Source organism: Melospiza georgiana, chromosome 17 (genome assembly GCF_028018845.1).
Source record: "Melospiza georgiana isolate bMelGeo1 chromosome 17, bMelGeo1.pri, whole genome shotgun sequence".
Classification (NCBI taxonomy): domain Eukaryota; kingdom Metazoa; phylum Chordata; class Aves; order Passeriformes; family Passerellidae; genus Melospiza; species Melospiza georgiana.
In genome coordinates, this window is record NC_080446.1 from 9,750,460 (window position 1) to 9,766,549 (window position 16,090).

Here is a 16,090-nt window from a genome sequence, read left to right on the forward strand (position 1 = left end):
ACAAGTGAAAAATTAAATCAGACCTCTGCTTTTGCTTGGATGACTTACAGAACATCCCTTCTACCAGTTAATATTTTTTTCCACACTTTTTATCCTTCAGAAGAAATGGGGCAGAGGGCAAAGATGCAAGCTGGCTCATAGTTGAACTTCCCCAAAGTGCAGAGGTGTGGGTATGCCTGTTAGGGACACAGGGATTAAATCTCTTATGGGGATCTCTGGTTGATTTTTCCCCAGAGTTTCTGTAATGTTTCCTCTCACGTTTTCATCCTGCAGTTTGAGGTAAAATCATCCTGAAGTCTCCCACACCCTCCTTGTCATCTTTGCTTGCTGTCATCTCAGCTCTTCTGAACCTTTCATTACTTGGAAACCCACTTCCATCTTTTTTACTGTCTCTCACCTCTTTTGCTCAAGCCTGTGACCTTCTGCCCCCCTGGCTTTCATTACTCACCCGGCTTTGGCTGTGGCAGATGTTGAAATCTCCTCCGTGTGCAGAAGCTGTGAGTTCCCCTTTCCAGGTTGTCATGGTTCTTGTAAGAAAACAACTGATCCTGTTCCTGCTGCAAGTTGCTGTGGGACCATTTGGGGCAAGCCAGCCTCCTCATCTGAGATCAGACAGAAGTAAATAAACTGGGCCTCAGACTGTGGGGATCCTGAATCCAAATTTGTGTATTATGGGAAGATGAGAAACCATCAGGCAGATGCAGTTTTATTCCCCCACTATCTCCAGTCTCAGTCATACCCAGCAACTTCTCAATTCCCTGTACTGAGATCTTCAGTAAGAGCCATCAATACGCCACAGGAATGGACCAGGAAAAATGGAGAGTTCTCACTGGCATCTCTTGAATGGCCAACAATTTTAGGTTAGATTTCTAAAACTGGCCTTCTAGGGAGGCGGGAGCTGCCCATGCAGCAGAAGAAGGCAAAGGACTGCACATGGTACCCACAGAGACCTCGAAGAATACCTCATCTCAACTCCAAGAAAGGAAACAGATTAACCTTAAAAATAAAAAAGTCTGTGTGTCTGAAGTGCAACACACAAAGAGAGGGAAGCTGGCTTTTTTTTTTTCAGTAATACTCTTTATTGGATAGGAAGTGCTCTCTAGGATTTTCAGAAAGGGACTCTCAAGAGCAGCTGGGGTTGTAAGATCCTGAGCAACTGAGTGCAAATTCATGTTTCTCCTTGTAGCCTTCTCCAAGGACAGCTTTTGCTTTTCCATGGAGCTGACTTTTTTTTCCTGCTGCCTCTGCTCTGGGCGCCTCAGGGCTGCCTCCCTTGCCATGCAGCCAGTTCTGCTGTCCACATTCCCAGCACACAGCTCCCCATCACCTCCTGCCAAACCAGGGATTTGCTTGCAGTGTGTTCCCATTGCAACACCACATTGCAATCCCCTGGAGTGGTGTCTCCAATGAGCTGTACAATTTTAATACAAATGTTTTAAGAGTGGCTGTGCCTCTGAAGGAGCAGTGCTGGGCTGGGTTTGGCAGATTTGCAGGTAGCAAGCTTGGGTGGGTGCAGATTTCTGCCTGAATAATTAATCCATCCCAGAAGCACTATTTGAGGCTTGGGTGTCAGAGCAGATTTTGTTGAATTTTAATATTTCCTGTAGCTTACACATCTCATTCTTGCCCAGTTCTGGTTTCCTCAGCTCTCTGGAACGATACCACCTTCCTCTCACTGGCAAGTCGTGGCTCTGTGAACATGTTAAATCTCTCATCCCATTCCAGAGTATTTTCAGCCCTGCAGCAAAGTGTTTGCAATCTTGTCACCCCATGTGGTTTGATCTTCCAGCACCTGGCAAGGGTGAATAAACTTGCCTTGTAACAGCTCCTCGTTAAGGGAAATGGCACATGACACACCCAGTGAAACAAAGCACTGAGTTACAGGCACATTTGAAGTGTAGGTCTCAAACCCCACTGATTGTGGGTTCTGCAAAACCATTTCCATCCCAAAACCCATACCAGAGCTACAAGTCATTGAAGCAAGGTGGGAATCGAGAGGGAAGGGTAGGCATCCTGGATAAATGAGGCACCCCAGAGGCTGCCCTACACTTTCAGCATTGTGTGATGAATTAAGAAATAAAGAAAGAAAGAAAATAAAGCAAGCAAAGTGTGTGGGAAGCACATTTCTTGTGGCTCGTGCACGTGTGGCTTCATGTGCAATTCTGAGGCAACGTGGTCCTTGACTGCAACTGCGAATGCACTCGCAATTAGGAGGGTGAAAGTGTGGGCCTGAAGTTTCCAAGTACAAAAATGCCATTTATACCTCTGTTTAGGGAAAGAAAAAAGGACATTAAACTGCAGTGGTTCCCATTTCTTGGCAGGAATGGTAGAATTTTGTCACAGCACAAATTTGTGAATCCCCTTAAGGCGTTATTGCTCATGCACCAACAGCCGTGAGGTGATTCCGGCTCCTTTGGCAAAGTGACCACTTTCTGTAGACTCTGCTCTGTAAAAATAAACTGAATGGAGTAGTTCTTTCCCTTCAGATTTTTCTCACTCAGGAAACACCTATGCCCAAATCCTCAGCTGGTGTAAATCTGCAAAGCTCCTCCAATTTCAGTAATGCAATGCCAAGTTCTTCCATCAGAGAATGTGACCTGTTATTTTGGCTGAGCCTGTAAATCGCCAATTCTTGTTTTTGGACCAATTGTTAGGTAGCTAATCCTCCAGTTTGCACATGTGGACAGTCTGAAGGCTCCCATGTGAGTTTTTGCCTGAGCAAAACTGCAGCCAACACAAAGTGAGTGGGCAAGACCTAGGTGTGTAATCCAGAGCGTGCAAGCGTGGAGGCTGAGTTCAGCTTTTCCCCAAACACTGCCCTTCAAATCCCTGCAATCTCCTCACACACAAAACCCACAGGCAGAGTCCCTCCAAACCACACTCACAGAAACAGCTGGAAGAGAAGAGAGGACAATGAGGAGCATTGTGGAGGCACAGGCAGGCACATCTCCCCCTCTGCTCCCCACCCTGGGCTGGCACACGCTGGGAGTGAGATCCTAGGGGAGCACAGGGAAAACATCATACACCCACAGGAATGACTCAAATAATCCCACTCCCTTAAATCCCAGAGGATTCTGGTGGCTTCAGTGTGGGACTTCCTTTCCATTCTGGCTTCTCCACTCCAAAGCAATATTTCAGACTGGAGTTCTAAGGGAAAAAAGGAAATTAATTTTTCTGGGTACTTTTTTTAACCTCGTTGCAGTCTCCCAGAGAGAGGAAAGTCATTTTTACAGCAAGAGACACATATTAGGCCTAAGATCTGTCAAAAGTGGTGCCTAAATTGAAGGTGATGTGCAAACACCTTCAGCTGAGGTCAGTGGAGGCTCTGCTGTACCCAGCCATGAGAGGAATAAAGAAGTTTTCTACCCAAGGGCTTAAACCCTAACCAGTAAGTTTTTCATTAGGAAAAAAAAGTGCAAGGTTTTTACTTTGATTGTTTGACTCATTCCTGAGAATAACTGTCCAAACTACTCAGAATAATCAGAATTATCAGCTGTCTTGCCAGAGCCCAGTGTATCCAGAAAGGGCATCCCTGGCTGACTCCACCTGTTTAGTTGGGTGTAGAGTTCTATTTAATGATGAAATGCTGTAAAGAGTCAGGAGCCATGGAACAAATACCTGTGGGATCAGGTGTGTCCACCGAGCACTTCTGAACTGCTCAGGGGGGCAGAACCCCATCCTGATTGATGCTGATCCCTGGTACCAGTTACCACATCAGGAGTCAACAGCAGGTCCTCTTCTGTTATTTCCATTTTTCTTCTTCCAAGCAGCCTGGGATCATGACATGTCCAGGACTCAAAGCCTCTTCATGAACACAATGCTGGGATTATGAGATTATTGTCTTATACGACTGGAAAAGCCAAAGGAGAGAAAGGGCAGCTTTTCCCACACCCAGCATCCAGAGGCACATCCCTCATGGTGCCAGTTCTGCCACAGGAAGGGCACAGGAGCAGTGAGTGAGCTCTGGGCCCTCTGTATCTCCCTGGAGCATTTGTGGATGGGCAGGGGAATTGCTGAGACCAGGGAGGACAGGGTGTGACAGAGCCCTGGCTTGGGGCTGATCCCAGCTGCACTGAGAAGGGCACAAGGTGATGGCATCATGGCATGGTGCCTCCTCGAGCTGCCTGTGCCAGGCTCCCCAGAGCCTCTCATGTGCCAGAGAGCCATTCCTTGGCCCCTGCAGCAAGCACAGCTCATTTGGGGTGCCTGGAAAACACAGACCTGCAAACCATTGCTCTGCACACAAGTACATCACACAGGCATTTAATTAGTTTTGTAGTTCCTGAGGATTTATGAGCCTCCATCTTCACTAATTTGCCTCAATGCAACATCAGGCAGTGTTTGAGCATGTCCAGGAAGTATTAACATGGGCATAAGTGCTTCTAAAAATATGATGCCTGTCAGAGAGGGTTAAATTTAAAGTAAAGTTTGGTTTGGATTTTTTTTTCTCTTTGGTTTATTTTGTTTTTGCCAGAAGCAGCACTCTTGAAGAGCGCAGTAACCTGTCTGTGTCTTTAGAAAATCACAGGCGTTGAAGTGGGCTGTGCTAGAGGCACACTGGGAGATAATGGGCATTTTCTACTCCTCCAGGTCCTGCTGCTGTCACTGGGACTGCTCCTTTATCCATCCCTGGGGTGTGCTGGGGGCTGCTCTGCAGGTCCAGGCTGGGATGGTTTGCTGGGGATGCTGGGCTGGGATGGTGTGCTGGGGCTGCCTGGGCAGCTGCAGCTCAGGACCCTTCCTGAGCACTCACCATCACCACAAACCCCATTCTGACCTGGCCTAGAGGGCTGTGGGTTCTTATCTGCCTTGCCTTGGTGCCTTCTGATTTACTCTGCTTTAACTCCCAGCTGGTCTGCCACTTCTGAGCAAACCCACTGCAAATGCAAGCAAGAAAACAGAAATGCTGCCTGCAATCTGTAGCCTGGTCTGCCAAAATAAAAAGGGTGAAAAGATCATACCTTTCTTAGAAAGGTTACCTTCAAATATTCTACTCTCCTTTCTGCCTGCCAGCCAGAAAATATTTTTTTGCCAGTGTTTCCCCCCTTTTTAAAAGTTCTAAAGCACAATACATCGCTTGGAAGAAATTATCTGGTTTAATCTTCTTCCCTATTTTCTCCCCTTCTAAATTTTTTTAATGTACCCTTAAATATTCAATTCCATCTTTAAAACTGTGTCTTAATGTCGAGGATGCCAATCAGAGCCTGTCAGGTCACCAAAGACTCAAAGTGACCTCAGCAAGCCCTGCTCAGCCAAGCACCTCTGTGTCCTGCACTGCTGCAGTGAGGATTAAATGGAGGGACACTGGGGAAGGCTACAGGGAAAGAAAAATTCTGTAGGGAGTCTTGGAGGGAAGTTTCCTCCTGGGACACCTCAAACAGCTGCTTAGCACAAGTATTACTAACCTGCAAAAAGAATAAAAGGGATGGGCGAAGAAAAACAAGAGGAGCTGCCTGAATTCCCAGTCGGGTTTTGCACACCCCAGTGATGATGATTCACTGTCTGGTTTTCACTTTGTTCCCTTCCTTCAGCACGGGGCAGTTTCCTAACTCTGGTAAAGCTCTGCCTGGCCTTTCACTCAGTGTGAACTTAAAGGTTTTTTAATCTGGCTACATTATTAGCAATGACCCGAACTCCAGAGAACTTGACCCACACTTTCTCTCTGTGTATCTAATTTAATTTCATTGACTTATAATAGAAATTGTTTGATTGCTTTAAGAGAATAAATGAGAAAAGTATTATTACAGTTTTGTCGGGTCTTGCTTCACCACTAATAGGGCATTAACATTGGTAAGCTGATCAAAAATATCCTCCTGGAAAGAGAGATGTAGCAAAATGAAATCAACCTCCTTCATTCTTTTTTTGTTTTTGCAGACATCTTCCAAATTAAAACTGTCACCAAATATGTCTGTTAAACTATGGAACTCTTACAGGGATGCTGCTCCCTGAGCAAACCATTCCTGCTGCATCCCTGTTGTCCCTCTGTGTCCTGCAGGAGTGTGGCACCAGTGTGACATGGGCACCCCTCAGCCTTGCTGGGGTCAGAGTCTGTTTCTGTTCTTTTTTACTGGTGGTGACAAAAGTGTGGGCCTGACAACCCTGACAGGGAAAAGGAGAGGCAGGATAAGACCTGCACATATTTTTTTGTTATTTTTTTACCCTTTGTGACTCTAGACCAAGCAGACAGGGCAGAGGGCAGGGTGGCAGCCTGTATCTGCTGCCACCAGCACAGGAGCAGGGAGCAGCTCATCATCCCTGGAGAAATCACTGCTGATTTCTGGCAAAACCTGCAGCTAACTTCCTGATCAGCCACATTTTTCCTGCAATGGTTTAGTTTTAGTCAGAAACAAAACATTACCTTGTGTCTGGCTACAAGGAGGGAGGGGAGTTGCTCCTCTTGTCTCACTCGCTGGGAATTTATTTTTTTTTAAATTTAAATTTAGAACAGCAACATCTTCTTTACAAAAATCTGCATACTTTTCACAGCAGATCACTACTTTTATCCCCAAACTTTCAAGCTGGATATTTTAATCACCTCTGGATGTTCTGACCTGCAGCTGGAGGGTTCTCATGCACATCTGAACAGTTTCCACCATGGGAAAAGTGCCCATTTTAGGCCCTGTGCTCGGGCCCAGGTAATCTCTTTGGGCTGTCCCTCCTGCACATTTCAGAGGTGATGCTGTCACCTCAGGAGGTGTTTGCTGTCCTCTCCCCTCAACCCCCAGAAAACAGCCCTGACTCACAATGCTCAGCCTCAAAAGGATGATTTTAATAAGACTTTCAGTTTAAAGGGGGAATAAAATTGCATTTTCTTCTCATCTCAGCCTCTGTTTCCTTCAGCTCTCAGCAGGTAATGGCTTGGGATACTTATTGCTCTCAGTAATTTCTTTCAGGACCCCCTTATTTTTATTTTATGGATCGCCTAACACAAGTGTCTCCCAGTTTCAAAGGAGGAAAATTAATTTGTTTCCTCTCGATAGCAAAGTGCCATCAAACTGAGCTCTAGACAGTACACACCTGGGCAGTGGCCTGGGCCTGCAGTCCTGCAGGGCTTCTTCAGGAATAAGCCTCGGTGAATAATTTATTTTTCAGTTTGGCTGCTGGGAGTCAAGGGGAAATTCAGTTTAATTCAAACCCAATCTCCATCCTTCCCTGCTCACATGTATGTGTTTTTGCTGCACTTAACCAGGCTGCACAATGGGTAGTTTTGCTGCTCTAAGCCATACTGAATGCCATTTTTCTTGTAAGTTTTTTATATTTCTGTCCTCAGTGCTGAGCTTTAAGGCATCAGCTATGCAAGAAGCCATTCTCTGCCTCCTGCCAAGGTGCCACATAAATGTGGGAACCTGGGGACAAAAATTTGCTTGGGCTGCTGTTCCTGCCCTGCTTGGGCAGTCACAGAGGGTGGCCAGGGCAGTGGCCAGGAGGTGGCAGGTCACTCTGTGGTGAGGGAAGTTCTCATAGAGGGGACAGGAAAGTTCTTGTGTGGCAGACATCTTTTATAGAAAATCTTTTCTTTAAGATTTTTCCTCCTGAGAAGCTGAGAGGCCTCAGGAACAAATGTAAGCATTGATTATCTGATGCTGTAGAATGCAACAGGTAGATCTTTGATTAGCTTATGTTAGATGTTTGTAATTAATGGCCAATCACAGCCAGCTGGCTCGGACAGAGAGTCCGAGCCACAAACTTTTGTGGCTGAAATCTTTTCTTCTGATGAAAATCTTTTCTTCTGATGAAATCTTTTCTTCTATTCTTTTAGTGTAGTTTTAATATAATATATATCATAACATAATAAATCAAGCCTTCTGAAACATGGAGTCAGATCCTCATCTCTTCCCTCAACCTGAGACCCCTGTGAACACTGTCACATTCTTGGAGTTGTGTGCAAAGGGGAATCAGGAGTCCCAGAGCCCCCAGAGCCTTTCACTTCCCCCGAAATGGGAACTGGGAGCCTCTTACTGGCCTGTGCAGCCACTGGGAGCTAAACTTGGTGCTTGACCCTGTTTTGGAAGGTGAGGAGGAATCTGCTTGACCCTGTTCATGCTCTTCTGTGTTAGAGTTCATTGAGTAAATATATTGCAAAAGGGAGTTCCTTGCCTTTGCTAACGTGGCCTGATGGGGCTCCTGGAGCACCCCACAGGCACCAACTTGCTGCTCTTCTTTATGGAAAAACTGCTGAAATTTTTAGGCCAACTTCCTCCATGACCACTTCATTCTTCTGCAGCGCTGTGTAGTGGTTATTTGTCAGCCCACATGTACTACACTGTACCATTAATGGGTTTTTGTGCCTCCTTGAAGCCTGAGTTTGGCTGGGCAAGGCAGGCACCAAGCCCTCTAGGTCTGTCCACGTGGAGGAGGCTCCCAGATGATCCCAGGCTCTGTGCCATGGCAGAAGCACAGTCTGTGCTGTAGTGCCTCACCCATGCTCTGTGCAATGCCATTTATATTCCCTCAGCAACAAGCAGTGGCTCAGGACTGATATTTTGGAGGGATAGTGACTATTTGCTGATAACAGAGGAATTCCTGATACAGGAAGTGCTCCTTGCACCCCAGTTCATGTCACTCTTCTCTGGGCCATGTCTCAGGGTAACCCAAGGTAAGAGGATGGAAAACCACTTGCATCCTGTTTCAGGGTGCTCCTCAGTGCCCCGTATTTCAGCAGAGCCTGGGAAAGTTCAGCACCCTCCTGTCCTCCAGTGCTGCAGAAATTTTCAGGGGCCTTCCCAGTTCAGCTTCTCCAGAAGGAACAGGGTTTTACCAGGGGAAAATAAAAAGCAGGTTTAGTCATGTACTTTGGAGGTAAAAGATACTCAAAATGAGCTGTTCAGTTGTCCCTTAATGAAATTAAACTGAACTAAAGCTTCCCCAGCTGGGCTGGCCGAGCACTGAACTTCTCTCTGGTGAAACAGGGTCACTGAACCAGTAGGACTCTGTTTTGAAATGCAACCTACCAAAGCAGGCTTTGTAAGAGTTTTCAAAAACAGAGGGGCTGATTTCTTGTTACTTTGTGAAGTTATTTACAGCTAAAGTGCCTGTTTTGGGTTACCCAGGGTCACTGGGTGTCTGAATACCAGACAGGTGAGATATGCATGTATTATCTCCATTTTTTTTAAACCGTGCCGCCTGTAAAAGGAATATTTTGTATATAACCTCTCCTTGCATCACACTGGGGGAATTCACCACTCTGTGAATCAAAGCCCAGGTGAGCAGCAGAAGAGATCACCAAGGCAGGGTGTGGTTTTTTATCACCAAATGGTTTTGAGAACAGGTTAGACAAAAAAAGGATCCCCATAAGGAGACCTGATCCTGCCTTTGGAAACTGAGGTGAACTACATGCCTCTCCAGGTCCCTTCCAAACCATTTTCCACAGCTCCAAGCTGGAATTTCAGCAGGAAGGAGAATTTGGCTCTGTGAGTGTTGCGTTACTCTGTGAGTTCTGAATTTAACACATCAGGAAAGCACCTGAGCACATGAAGCAGCTTTTCCCTGGAATACAGAAATGCCACTTTGCAGCTCCTGTGGAGGACAGGGCAGCATCCCCAAAGCTCAGAACAGCCTGAAAAGAGCTTGGGCAGCCCCCACACCAGCTACCAACACCCTGGAGGGGCCCTGCTGTAACTATGGGGTTACAGACCCAGAAAGGAGCTTTTCCTTTTTATTTCCCCAAACCCAGGTTCATTCCCCTCCTGCCAGCGCCTGGATGTCAGGCACACCCTGAGGCTAACATGAAGCTCATTGACTCATCGGGAGCGATCAGGAGGGACCGGCTCACCTTGCCTGCCCCTCGGAGAGCAGCAGAGCCTCACCCAGGCACGTCTGCATTGCCATTAACCCCTGGGTGATCAAAGCCCTCACCTGACCCGCAGAGAGGAGAGGTGACAGAGCACGACCGAGGGCATGGCTGGGCCCGTCTCCTGCGGCCAGGGGTGTGCAGGCTGCACAAGGAGGCTCAGGGGCACTCACACACCGTTTCCATCCCCAGGGAATTGCACCTGACTGCCCCTTAACTCCTACAGAGTGACAAAGTCACTGAGCCACCACCTGCCCCGACTACAGTACTCAAAGGCCTTCTTCCTGCCCTGACTCCAGTACTCAAAGGCCTTTTTTGTACATTCATATCCGCTTTGTAGTTTTACTTTTTCCAGTTTTAGCCAAATAAAAACCAACCCTATTTGAGCAGAAAGCTGCCTTCATTTATATCCCTGGTAATGCTGCTTTGGTTTTATCCAACACTTTATTGTCAGAGGTGGAAGTGATTTACCAAGAGGGTCAGGATTTCCTCCCCTTTCCCGGGAAAACTGGGACAAAAAAAAAATTCAGCATAAGTTGTATTATTATGGGTTCACATTTCTAAAAATTAAAGGACCACAAAAGTGCTTTTCTCTTGATTGCTCACACACTGGCAATAATGGCATATGCAAATTTATCTGCCTAAAAAATTATGATTTCTTGTCATCAATAACACTGTAAAAGTGACTCTTTGGAGATAGTGCTCAATGAATCTGAACCATTCACTCCTGCATCTGAATTTTTTCTTTGAAAAGCTTTGTGGTAGTGGAGAAATAAACTTACAAACTCAAATTAAAGTGGTCTTCAGCTAGCCCTCAATAAATGTGGCTGGATCAATAGGAAGGATACAATCAAAAAGCAGAAAGAGGCAATGAAACCTCACGCTGGAGGCATGAGAGAGGCAACTGCAGACCCTCTGGAGCTGTAGAGCTGGGTGGTGAATGAGCCAGAAGGAGGCACAAACTGCTAAACAGAGCAGCCCCCACTTCCCTTCAGTGTACTAATTAATCAGGCATAAAAAACTCATCAAGGAGCAGTCCAGCAATGAGAACCAGGCTGAAACAAGGTTATCCTGAAGGTTAAAGACACAGGATCTTCTTTAATTCCTTAAAAAAAACAACAAAAAAAAAAAAAAAAAAAAAAAATCCCTCATGCCTTCCTTTCCTGACACACCACTTAAGCCAACCCCTCTCACCTCAGGGGAGGTGAGATTGACATCTGTGACCGAGGCCTTGAATCTTCTCTGGAGGTGAAAGTGAACCACAAGTGCTAATGCTGAGGATGGCTCATCAGCTTTGCTTTTCATTTCCCTGTCCTTTGTTTATCAGCCTGGAGCTGTGCTTGTGTTTACATCAGTGGCCCTTGGAAGATCCCTGGCTGTTGCCTTTTCATTTGCTTCCCAAAAGCTCAGCTCTCCAGGCAGAGTCCAAAATGACTCCCTGCATCCAGGAGTGCTCATGTGAGCATAGTGGGAACATTTAATTACAGAGGTTTTACCCACCCTTGTGATTGCTGATGTACACCCAAAAGCTCAGTCACCACTGGGGAACAGGGCCTTGCCTTCAGTTTTGTGCAATGTTGATGTATTTGTGGATAAAATAATTTCATCAAATGTCAGAGTGGTGTTGGGGCCTCTGGAGGATGATTATGGTTGATCTTCTACCTTGACTGATCTTGTTCCTTGGGAGGTGGCCATTGTCAAGCAGGACCACCTTGGTTCCATGAGCATTAGGGGTGATGTGCACTGCTGCCATCTGCTGCCATGGTCACCCAGGATGAACCTGGGTCATTCCTTGGATTCCTGCCTGAGTCTTTAGCTCACATGGAACCTGCTCTTAGAGCAGGGCTGTCAGTGGTAGGTCCTGTAGCTCCCAGTGGCCACAGCAGAGAAGCAGCCATGAGATGTCAGCTGACAAGATACAACAGCTTCTGGCAAACAATCTGAGTGCATCCCAAACCAGTCATTCAAATCCATTTTTTATCTGCAGAGCAGTCAGCAGTCTTCTACAATTCCATTAAAAAAGTTTTCTATTGAATCTTTAGAACTTCATCTTGAAGTTCTAAACCTGAAGTAAAGTCTCTCTGGGACTGTATTAGCCAGATCTCTGAGTTATGAATTTCCTTACTCACCTAGTAGGCAACTCTACCAGCTAGGTAGAGTTATGCCTTCTAATTAGTTAGTTATTTAGTTAGAATAATGATGCCTGTTGGTTAGTAATGATTTAGTCAGTGTTGTCACCTAAATGCTTCAAGGAAGAGCTGCTGGTTGCAAGTTTTTGGCATTACCCCAGCTCATTACAACTCCTGCATTGGGCAGGCCCAGAGGTGTAGCTATGAGCAGTCCCCTCACTGCCTGGGGTTCTTTGGAAACACAGAGATCAGGCTGGGCTCTGCTGGGTGGGCTGAGCCAGGCACTTCCAGCCAGAGCTGCAAAGGAGCAGTGTCAGGAGGGTCACCCACAATCAGCCCCAAGGGTGCTGCCACAGGTAAGGGAAGTGTGAGGGGAGCAAACACTGCCCCAGGTGCCACACTGAGCTTGTGCTCACACAGCAGAGCAGCTGCAGGCAGCTGATCCTTGCTGGAGTTGGAAAATCTTGAGTTTCAACAAGTGCATCTGAGAAAGAGCAGCACCTCTGGTGCCAAAGAGAAAATTTACTTCTTGGGTATAACTTCAGCATTGACTGGTGTTTTCAAATTGTGAAGACCCACCAACATGTTAGGCAGAAATGTGATCACTTGCAAAGGAGTAAAAGATCCTGTACATTGAACAGAAAGATTTTATCACCAACAACTGGCTGTACAAACAAGATTCAAAAGGGTGTTGCACTTGGAGCATGCCTTAACCAAACATACATCCACATCCTAAGGCATCTCTGGCAAGGAGGAAGAAGAGTGTCTGAGGAAAAGAACCATGAAGGGACAAAAACTGTTCCAGCATCACAGCTTCAACAAATTAAGAAGTGTCAAGGTATGGTTTTCATCCTGTACCCTTGTCTTGATATTAAAATGATGGTGAGTGAAAGGAGTAAAAGAATGGATGCACACCTGATAAACAACTTCATGCTGATTGACATGTAGGCTCAGCCCAAAAGTTGTATGACCCAATTTACAAAAATGTGATCAGCTAAGGTTGATCATCAATTATGTTTGGAATTTGTAAAGGTGTTACTGTTATTTTTCGTTATTAATAATAATGACAGATAATATAGTTTGCTGTCTCTGGTCTTCAAAGACCAAAGTTTCTTTCCTTTTAAAGCTGTTAAATATTATCTTGCTTTGAAGACATCACAGGTCACTGGTTTTTCTGGCTCTTGTGATACTCAGCTACACAAGTAGTTTTATTTCCACTGAACACAGCAGACCCTTCCCTCTGGACCCAAAGCAAAGCCTTGGAAAGAAGGGAAATGTGTATTCCTTCCTTGCCAATGACCGGGTGAATTGATTTTTTTCCCTTCTTGTATCCATTGTTTCTCTGTCATTAGCTCTCTGTAAATAAGCTTGGCAAGGTCTTGTTTTGAAGCTGCCTTTGCTTGTTGGACTGCAGACCTCATGGAGAAGGGGGTGAACTGAAGGTGCACTTTCCTAATGGAGATGCTGGGAATGGTGGGTGGTCTTTGGGGACACAGCCTGCCAAAACACAGGATGTGCTGCAGGAGTGGCTGGCAGTGTGAGTGACATGGTCAGAGGGAGGAAGAACAGGACCAGGACAGTCACAGTATTACAAAATGGCAAAGTATCCCAAATTGCCACTTTTGCACAACATCCTGTACTAAAGCGTTTCCAAAGACAGGTAAATTCAGATTCTGCAACACAAATATATTTATTTTAAGGAATGGAGTCAGCAAACAGGGAAGAAAAATCCAGTTTTAAGAACATTTTAAATGCCACAGGTACAAACTGCAGTTTGCTTGATTTAAATCCATATCACAACCATATTTAAGTGGGCTGTAGTGCTGCAATACAAGTGTCTGAGACACATTCCTCCATATGGCAGGAAGCAGCAGGTCCCTTGCAGCTGCTGCTTGGTGGGGATGCAAATTTAAGTGGCTGTTCTTGTGCCCTTGCTTCCACATCCATCCATCCATCCATCCATCCATCCATCCATCCATCCATCCATCCATCCGTCCATCCATCCATCCATCCACCCGCATCTTTGCTCTGAGTTTTTGGATGATCACAACATACAGAATTGTGGTGTTAAATCCTGTACAGGAGAAGAACTCCTCAGTCCAGCATCTACCCTTCACTAACTGTGAAATTAATAAGTAGTAGGGCCAGTCAACATTGCTTTAGGGGAAATGACAGATATGGGAATGAACCATTTATGATGAACAGTTGCTGTGCAAGGGGTTTGCTTCACTTTCTCAGTCAGGGTGACTTAAGTGCTGTGAAGCTTTGGAGTTTTTATCACGAGAACAGAAACTTCATTTTGAATCAGGTCTGAAACTCTGATCTGAGTTACTAGTAAAATAGCTTTTGCTATTGTTGACAGGGACACAACAGGTTAATTTTATTTTTGTTTTATTGTGAAAATACAGAAAAGTGGTGAGGCTTGTAAGAGACTTGGAAGACAATGTCAAAAGTGGACAGATCAAGAAGCACTGCAGGTTTGCAGGTAAAACACATTCATTTGGAATGCTGAAATGATGATAATTGCTGGTCAATGTCCTTGTAAAGGTGGAGTCACAAGTTAGGTCTGAGATGAACCAAATACCTTCTGGTGTCCTCTGGCTGCAGAGGAGGCCTTGAGAAAGTGAGGTTTTATTTTAGATACATAAAGCTGGGTGGGGTGAATCCATGCCAGAGGGGCTGTTCTCTCTACTTGAGGCAAATCCATTCTGAGCTTTGATTTTTAGTTTAATCCTGGAGGTGAAAAGCTTTTTTTTCCTGAAGTGAAATTATACTGCTTGTTATGAATTCCTGCTCTTCTGAATGAGTTCTTTAAAGGACTGCAAGAGATGCAAACATCAACTTCTTGCTGATCATCGGAGAGACCAGGGATGTGCTAGTTCACATCAAGAAAGAAGAGTGGGAACAAAGAAGCCCCTTTACCATGTTCCTCTCTGCTGTAACCCAATGGAACTGATTGAAAAGGCTGTGTTTAGGAAAGCTGTGTGTAGGAAAGCTGTGGCTTATAAAGTCACCCAGCAGATAAAGTCCTGAGCTGTCCTTTCATACAGCTCTGATGTGATCTGCTCGGCGTAGAGCACACTTACGACGTACCCAGATTAAATACAGAGCAGATGTAGGCTAAGACATTCACAGAGAAAACAGCTCTGATTAGAAAATTGGGTGTTGTTAGGTCTGTTCTCTGGCAGTGAGGCCCACTGACCTGGAATGAGCCATGTCCATAACATCCAGCTCCTCTTGTCACCACACACGACGACTGAAGTCACGGCATCTCTTGGGAATGGTCTCTGGCTGTGCTAGCTCCTAAATTCCTGGGACATGTGTGGGAGAACGCTAATTGATTCAGGTCAAAAATGTGCCAGGGCAGGTTCTAGGAATTTAACAATGTAGACTATCAAATTCCAATGCCTGGGAATATTACCTGCCACTGTTTAATTTACTAGCAGCATAGGTATAGCCCTGAGGGCCTGTGCACACACACAGACACCTAGGGTGCATTAGAGGTGTTTCGAAAGGTGCCTGGCAGATAATGTAATGATCAGGAGACTGACTTAAGAACAACATCGACTGAATTAAGAACAACATCACTGCTGCCTCTTTGAGCCCACAGCAGAGCTGTTTGCACTGTGCTTCCTATGGCTAGACAGCATGGACAGCACCAAAAGTACTACCGAGAATTCTGGAGATATATATATATATATACACACATATATACACATATATACATACATACTTATATATACATACATACATATATATATATATATCTATATATATATATATATATATATATGCTCTGTCTTGTGTTCTACTTCAGAAGTCAGAGTTTAGAGGTGCATTTCATGTGATCTGTGTTGAAAATAAAACCCCAGTAACTGCATTTTCCTTCTGACTGTGTGTGCCAGAGAGACCGTGAGCCACTGGGGAAAGGAAAACATAGAAGGCTTATTTGTCCAGATTTCAAGGAAATTCACTTCTCCCTGAGGATTAATTCTGATTGTACGGCAGCAGGTTTTAAATGTTTGATTCTTGTTTGTGTCTGTTTTTTAACCCGTATCTCAAGAGGATTTAATTAGATTTGATGTTCATGATATGCTATTTACCGGATTATGATGAGATCAGCTGATAAGGCTTGACACAAACTTGGCAACCCGTTTGGTGCTTTCTCAGT